Here is a 9,049-nt window from a genome sequence, read left to right as displayed (position 1 = left end):
ATATGTGTACATGATTTGTTTGTCACTAAAATTTCTAGTTTTACGTGCTATGATACCGTATCTACCTATGATACTACTCTCACCTCTCTCCTCATTAATTGATGTGCCACATAAGATTTTTAACTACGTGGCATGCATGATACTACCTATGATACTCCCATTATGACTAGTCTCATGGATTTGGCGTCAGGTGGAAGGGACGGCCTTGGTTTTTTGGTGCGCACGGAAGTGGAGGGGGGCGGAGGAAGAGGAAGAAGAAGGGGAAAGGAAAGAGCAGGGAGGATTTGGAAATTTTGGCTGCGGACGTGTGTACGACTCGGCCGGCCGTTGACTGTAGCTTTTATCAGGTTTCCGTTTGGAAGAGATTGTTTCTTCGACGTCAGATTTGGACCGAGTTTGATTTCTAATCTGATTGTTTCAAAACTGGCTAACTCACGCCTACAAAATGTACCAGGCTAGTTCGTGTTGCCAGCGTGGACAGACGTGTCAATAGCTGGGACGTATCTTGCAACGATGGAGCCTATGGAGACCCTCCCGAATCGACACGACCTGTTAATTTTTGTGACCCGATGATTTTTTTTTTTGATCTGATGACCTGATGATATTGGTACTACTAGGAAAATTGCCCGTGCGTTGCTACGGGTTTATTAGTATTCATATTGTTGCTCGTATTCATCCTTAAGAGCATCTCCAGTCGCGTCCCCCAAAGCAATTTGGGTCGCGCCGGACCAAAAAAACGGTTCCAACCGTGTCCCCCAAAGCCGAATTTTGTTCGGCGCGGCCCAATACGGTGTCCGGTGCCCCGAGCCCGTCCCCGCCCTACAGGGGACGCTCCGGGCACGCCGGACACAACGAAAAGCGAGGCAAACCGACGCGGGGCCGACCCGTCAGCGGCTCGGAAGCCTAAAACCCCGTCGCCTACCTTTGGTCAAGCGACGCTAATGGCGTCCCTGTTTTCCCAGGCGATGAAGGGACGCGTCTCATCGTGCATTGCCGCGTGGCCGTTCGCGCCGACGTTATTGCGTGCAACCACCCGCCGCCGCCGCCCCTCCCAGATCTTCTCCAAGCCGCTCCAAACAATGTCGACCTCGTCCTCCCGCAAGATCGCCGCGGCGAACGGCTTCGGACGCGGCAGCCTAACCGTGCGGGAGGCATGGGCGCTGTACCGCGCGGGATATCCTGTCCCGCCGGACATGCGCGTGCCAAGCAGCGGCGGCTGGAGGATGGCCGCGAACGGCATTGGCGTCCCGCCGCCGCCGAAGCCGGGCACGGAGCAATGGAGGGACGGCATCAAGGCCCGGCGGGCTCAACTCACCGCCCAGGAGCGGGCGGATCCGACATGGGCGGCCAAGGACAACGACGAGTGGTGGGCCACGTACTTCAAGGCCAAGTACGACGTCGAGATGAGCAGCACCATCGGCCGCACCCTGTTCTGGGGTGTTCGGGGCGTTCCGGTGCGCACCCTCGACAACGTCATCCGCGGCATCCGCAACGGCGCTCCAAGGTTGGAGACGCCTCCCTCACCGCCAACGTCTCCTCGAGGAGGACCACCGCAATGGCAGCCGAGGAGGACGACGTCGCACTCCTCATCCACCAGTACTACGACGCCTCCGGCCGCCGCAAGTACTTCTAGATTAGATTTAGTTTAAATTTAGTCAAATTTCGTTCGAATCCATGTAAATATGGGGGACGCGACTGGAGATGGAGATGCTCTAAGCTTATAATGAGTTGGTTCTTCCTCTCGTTAGTATGACCTTCGAGTTTATGTAGAGAAATTTCCTTATATGCTGATATTTCCATGGTTGTTGCTTTGAGGCTCCAGGCCACGATGTGATTTGGTGCTAGTCTCCCATCCGCTCTGAACTTTCGGGAGTAAATTATATGGTAGGTCATTGAACTTGTCTGTATACTTCGCTTTGGTCATTGTACTCAGAGAAGTGATATTTACGGTCACTGAATACGCGCAGGTGTGTCACGTACGGTCACTGTAGACCATGTAGCTACGTATTTGCTGATGTGGCGCGGTGCTCCACTAATAACTTAATTCGGTGGATCCACGAGAACCAGGCGGTTTCGGCAAAAATGGTAAGAGAATACAAAACTCCTTCAAATCCGTAGCTGAAGGAAACCGAAACAGAGGACGCAATTGCAAAGAGGATTTTCCCTTCCTGTTCTCGGGCCGGTGTAGCATTTTTGGTTCTGGTCAGTGCCATCTAGAGCCTGCCATGGCCACGGCGTTCGTGGCGCACGTTCGGGACGCCCTTCACAAGAGGCGCAGCTAGCAGGCCATGTTGGCGTGTGTGCAGGCAAGCAAAAGACCCTGGGTTTGCACGCGAGCTATGCCTGGAAGGATCATGCCTGCGTGCTACTGTTGCTGGCTTGCTTGCACTGCTCTGTTAGCCAGCTGATTGAGGTGTGTGCACAGCGTGAACATGGCAGGCTCCTTGGCTACAGCATCCACCACGCTGTCGCTACCGCCGAGCACCGTGACGAACACCTCCATCAGGATCAGCGCCATGATCTTCACACTGTGCTCACGACTACCATAAGTTGTCGGCCACCTGCGACGCCTTCGCGACGGCTGAGCGTTTCTCCCAGCCCACTGCCCGCCCCTCCGCGCCGCGGAGCACGGCAAGGGAGAGGTGCTCGTCGCGCTGCACGAGATCTCGGACCAGCGGTGGAGCTAGCCCGCTCCAGGAGCTTGGGCAAGATCCATTGGCTTTGATGCTAGCTCGTATTTGCCCCCAACAAACATCGTTACTAATCAGCATGTGACGGTATTATTTGGTGGAGATTGGTCGGTATTCAGCAGCAGAGCCATAGCCTGGAGAGCACCCTCTCATGTTCCCAAGCGACATGGCCAACACGCAGAGCTGCGTGCGGGGGCACATGCCCGTGTGGGGTGGGAGGCTGGACCTGTCGAGCGCGTCGGTCGACGATAGCGAGTGTGGTCGACTAGCACCATGACAACCGCAGGCGGCAGGCATCAACATGCACTACTGGTCCGCGGCCACCAACAGGCATGCGTGGCGTGATCGATGGTGTGGCACGTTACATGAATCGAACCAGGAGGAAGAAGTGCTAGCTTGGAGCATGTTCTGCTAAGTAGCTAGTTCCCCACATCACCGGTGTGGAGCTGCCGTCCTCCCTAGACTTCGAGGCGAGCGGGCAAGGATCCTGGGCCGCGTGGATGGCGGTAGCCGGCAGAAATAGAGGAGATGGAGACAATCACTGTAATCAATAATCTTTAGGCACGTTTCTGTAAAAAGTCCAACTCGCAGCCACTGCTAGAGGGGTCCCATACTTCCACGTCAGCAAATACGTAGCTGCGGCGTCCGCAGTGACCGTACTTGGCACAACCGCTCGTCTTTAGTGACCGTAAATGTCACTTCTCTGAGTACAATGACCAAAGTGAACTATACGAACAAGTTCAGTGACCTACCATGTATTTTACTCGAACTTTCAGTATCATTTCTTCCCTCTTTGATCCTTCCCTCACCTTACCGAATAGTTCATATCCATCCATACGTGCACCAACTCTTGTGTAGGTTAATTAGCTAGCTTGCTGCTTTATTTTGGAGACACCTTGCTATAGTTCAGCTAATGTACGGGTATATAATCCGGTTGAAGTTTCTATAAGGGATCAAGGTGGGACTAACGATCAGAAATCCAGATACGAAAGGAATCCATACGGAAAGGAAGCGATCAGCGTGCTCGTGAATTGGCTGGATCGGTGAATCGGGCCGTTTGGCAGGCCCACATCAAACGAACCTAGCGATTGCCCAGCTCGATCGAGCGTCGTTCGGTCGACCAGGAAAAGCGATTTCCTTTTAACAAAAAAAAAATAAAGCGGTATGACTTAAGAATGGCATTGGTGGGTAATTTTTCAGAACTTTGGGGTTAATTCAAAAACGGACGAAAATTATGGGGAGAAACCTTACTTCCTTTATTAGTAGGTATAGATTTCTTATTTGTATCGTTTCTGTTGAAATGTTATATCGATCTTTCAACCTTGGTATTGAAAGTACTCCAAAGCATAATTTTTTTAAGTTTGTTTGCCACATACACTCAAGTATCACTACGTTTTTGTTAATTCTCGGCTGACGCAAATTACATATGATCCGGCGCTCAGATCCTGTAAAACTTAGATTTGTTTGCACTATGAGAACGAACTTTGTATTTACTTTTGCATTAGATGAACAAGCTCAACCGTTGTCAACGGAGAGTTGTATCATTAGTTGGTTTGGGGTCAAAGCAATGTCCCATTAGGGTGGAGTATTCTTTCAGTATGAAGCGATGCTGTCAATATCAAGGCTCCTATGGTGACTTCGTCAATTTCAAGTTCAATGACTTCGGTATTCAGTAGGTGATGGGAGAGTATGTGTGTGACCGGGATGAACACGAGGATCACAAGCAGCATGAAAAATAGTACATAAATATTTTTTCCTGTCATCAACAATTCCCTATGTATATACCAGAAGAAATCTACAACCATCTATAGATCTTGCCTGTAGATATAGCTGTAGTGCAGTAAGAGTGTGCGTGTGCGGGGTCATTGCTTAACTGCTTAATTTTGGATTATTGTTTCAAGCTAGCGGACAATTCAAAGAACCATAACTTAATCTAGGAATTGAAATTGGCAGGCTCATATAATATACAGCTTCATAACTCCCTTCCTAGAGCAACTTCATAGCTCTTTTCATTTTATTTCTGTAGGGAGCTACAAATTCAAGAACCAACAATTTGACCCTTTTTTTAATTATTCTGTAGCTCTAGCTAAGTGACATGTATGCGATGTGGTCTCTATGTCTTTTCAACAGAAACGGAACTGCTATAACATGTTACCCTGACATGTATGCGCACGTGGAGTAGATTTACTTCGGTGAGCGCTACAAGATTTCATTCATACAACATTTTATCCATTTATGGTGGAGAGTCATTCAACTGATGAATTATTGCAGTGGATAATGTGGATGTCCATGATATATAGTAACGAAACAGAACGCAAGAACGGACAAAGATTGTAGTGCAGAACAGAGACATGTAAGGGAATAAACAATGTTACTTTTGCTTGTGTCACTGATGTTGGGCTTGGGAGGAGCTCGGGATACGATTTGTTGTTCTTGGTAGATACGCAGTACCAAATATTTTGTACGAGGCGGCAGCAAAGCACGAGTTGCTCGACTAGATTTCCGGAACGGCCGGCCTGACAGATAAACAATACATCCGGCTGCATCGTTTGATCGGTCTCCTCTCCACCATCAAGCCTAACCCCCCCACGCACACAATGAGCCAGAGTTTGCCTTCTGTTCGCTAGTTGTGCTTTGCTCCACCTCGTACTCTTGCACTTAGCTCTCTGATGCATAATAACACTAGCTTCTCTCCTTTGGCTGACAAACTGCTCTTCTGAGGCAGGTGCCATGGATGACTTAATCGACTCAGATTTACCTCGAATTCTATGTATGATTGCAACAAAATAAATATAATTTGACTTCAAATACATTTGAACAGATGACAGAGCGAACTTAAATCAAATAAAGTTTCAACAAATAGTTTTAGATAAAAGACCTATGCCCGTCATTAAATTAATGAATACCTTAGTGGCGGTATATACACGGCACTAACCCAACATACAACAAAGACACACAAGTTGGTTCGATGAGGGTCGCTGAAGAGGAGTGGGCTCACGGGGCCAACATAGAGGCGACATCCCGCCATTCAACTCCACCATTGGAGGACCCACTGTCCTCGAGCGAAGTGTGCCATCATCGATACGCAGGAGCTCAACCTAGAGCCCACTCCATGCCGGTGAAGAATCCACTAGCCCAGGTGATCATCCCACCGGAACAAACTGACTTCAAGTTTTTCTAGGTTCAAGTCAATTTTCATCAATATATTTTTTCTTTTTGTGTCTTGGGCAAAAGAGCAATAAATATTCTACAAATAAATTTTTGAAATTAATTTTTCGGTACGAGGTGCAAAACTCAGCGTTTTTTCCATGGAGTTTATTAGAACAGAAAAACTCAAACATATATACATTTTAATTATTTTAAAATTTCTTTTATTTGACGAAGATTGTTTAGGATACATCCTTCTTTTACAGTAGCCTGTGCTGGAGAATTAAAATAAGGTCCTTGGCACCACAGCATGGGGTTTAAAAACTGAAGTATTTCTTGAAACTGCATTTTTTTGCCATATTAGAAACTTCAATCCTGACCTCTTTTTTGCTAAACTGAAGTATTCCATTACCTGACACTAAAATATATTTTATTTTTAGAATACCGTGATTTTAGAAAAACAGAGCTTTCAAACGAAACCTAGGGCTTAAATTAGACGTCAACAACCAGTATTTTGTAGGCCACTTAATCTGAGAAGCACTCCTCTTTATACACCACAAGAAGTCAGAAGATCTATAGTCTTCGTGTGTTTGAACTCTGGGACAACAAACAAACAGAGAGATGGCCCTATCACACACAAAATCAGGTCATGCCGATGGTTCCAGATGTCCACAACAAGACGGGTAGTATGTAAGAGCATCTCCAGCGACGCGACAACGACCGTTTGCGTCCGCTTTGACCGTAAATGCGTCTGGCACCCTCTTCAGCGGCACGACGCAAAGTGACTGGGCCGTCCGCGGAGACGCAAACCTGGCGCATGCGTCTCTGCGGACGCTGCGCGGACGCGCAAAGTGTCCGCTCCGGTCTTCACCGGGCCCGCCTGGCAGCGAGCCTGCATCGAGGGCATCGCTTCGGCGGCCATCGCTTCCGCGGTCAGCGCTTCCGCGTCTGCGCCGCAGCCTTCGCCATGAATGGCGCGGCTGCCTGTTCTGCGCGTGCACTGGCGGGCGGCGGCTGGGCTTCTGCGGCGCGTTCAATTGCATCGTATCCCGCGCGCGGCCGTCCTTAAAAGTCCACCGGCCGCGTTGCTCTTTTCGCCCACAGCTCCACTCGCACCACAACCGCCGCTCCGCCATGGGGAAGAAGAACGACTTCGAGGCCTCCGGCAGCGGCAGCAAGAAGGTGGCGCTCCCCGTGACGGTGGGGAGGCTCATGCACGGCAAATGGGTGCCGTGCGACGCCTGGCGGCTCAGCTGCCGCCGGGTGCCCATCCCTCCAGTACCTACGCGCGAGCCTGATCGGACCGCGGAGATCTGGCGCAGGAGGCGGTATCTGCCGGCGGACCTCCGCGCCGATCCGGCGTACGCCATCGACTACGAGCAATGGCGTACGTACCCGTTCACGGAGACGGGAAGTAGACGACGGGCTGGCTTCATGGGCGACAGGGATTATCCCTTCGGCCCTGCACCGCCGGCTCGTCGTCAGCAGGCGCCGACGCGTCGTCAGCAGGCGCCGACACGACGTCAGCAGACGCAACACAACGACCGTGAGGACGACGACGACGACGAAGCCTACGCCGCGTACGACGACGACGACGACTACATCGAGGCGCTCGTGTACCATAGCGAGGAGGTGAAGGACGACAGCGACGACTACGTCGCTCTCGTCTTCCACGGATGGCAGCAGGCCATGGCGGAGGGCCGTAACTTCGAGTTCCCCGACAACATGACAGACGACGAGATGGCGAAGCTCGGCCTCCTCGTCTCCGAGTACGACGCACCTGTGCGCGCCGCCGGCCGCCCGCTACGCCACCGCTGTCATGCCGCCGGGCCTGTCGGCGGATGAAGCCCTTCGACAGGCGCTCCTGGACTCGGCGGCGCCTCCTCCACCGCCTTATCCCTGGGCGCCTCCTCCACCGCCGCCACAGCCTTATGGCTGGGCGCCTCATCCGCCGCCACAGCCGCTGCCCTGGGCGTCTCCACCGCCGCCACGGCCGCAGCCTCCTCAACCTCCAGCACAGCGAGCGCGCCCGGCGTACGCTCCCCCGGATGGCTACTGGCCGTGGGTCATACCGGAGCTCATCGTGCTCGACAGCGACGAGGAGCAGCACGGCCACGATTAGGTTTTAGGTTTTTAAGTATGTAAATTATGTTTAGGTTTTTTTAATGTTTTAAGTATGTAAATTATGTTTCATGTTTAAAAAAATGATTCGTCCTAAAAAAATGCGTCGTGCCGCTGGAGCCACCCCTAACGCGAACGGACGCGCGGTCGATTTCGACCAAAAGACCGACACAAACGGACGCGCGGACGCTAAAATGCGTCGCGCCGCTGGAGATGCCCTAACCTCAAGCTGTCCGGCAGAGGAAGTGTCCGTTTGCATTCGCATGGTTAGAAAAAAAAATCCGTACCTCTACCCAGCGTACTGGTTTGACGCAAACTGATTAGACTATTCACGGGGCTGCGCGGACATGTCGCGGACGCAGCGCGCAGCGGTGGATCGGAATTTTTGATAAAAGAGACCACCTGAAACCGAGTGAATTGTCAAAAAAGACCACCTCCAAAAATTATTGTCAAAAAGGACCACTTGCGCCGTGGCGACACGCGTGCCACAGCCGGAGGCTGCAGGGCCTGCCACCATTGCCCGTGGCGGCATGTCCGCAGTGATCAATTGATCGATGACCAATACACGTTAGCTACAAAATTTGTTGTATTTTGCAGTGAATTTTTGCACGATTGTAGTGCATAGAGTTTAGCTACATGCAGGTATTTTTTTTCAAATTTTTTGAGATGTTTAAAAAGAATTTAAAACAGGGTACTATTCATCGATCAAGAGACTGTGGACATGCCGCCGTTGGCCGTGGCGGCAGGGCTGCCGCCTCCGGCTGTGGCGGCAGGCGGCACGTGTCGTCTGGCACGCGTGCCGCCACGGAGCATGTGGTCCTTTTTGATAATAATTTTCGGAGGTGGTTTTTTTTGACAATTCACTTGGCCAGGTGGTCTCTTTTGTCAAAAATTCGGCGGATCGTGACCAAAAGCAAAGGAGGGGCAAATTGTATTTGGATTTTTTAAAAAACTATGCACCTAAAATTTCTGTAATTTTAAGTTCTATTCATAGCAACAAGAGATGATTTTCAAGCTTAAAATGCACTTAATTTCTTGATTTACGCAGAAATAGACTTAGCGCGTAAGTGAGGGAAATATATTATTTGGCC

Source organism: Lolium rigidum, chromosome 3 (assembly GCF_022539505.1).
Source record: "Lolium rigidum isolate FL_2022 chromosome 3, APGP_CSIRO_Lrig_0.1, whole genome shotgun sequence".
Classification (NCBI taxonomy): Eukaryota; Viridiplantae; Streptophyta; class Magnoliopsida; order Poales; family Poaceae; genus Lolium; species Lolium rigidum.
This window is presented reverse-complemented; position numbering follows the sequence as displayed.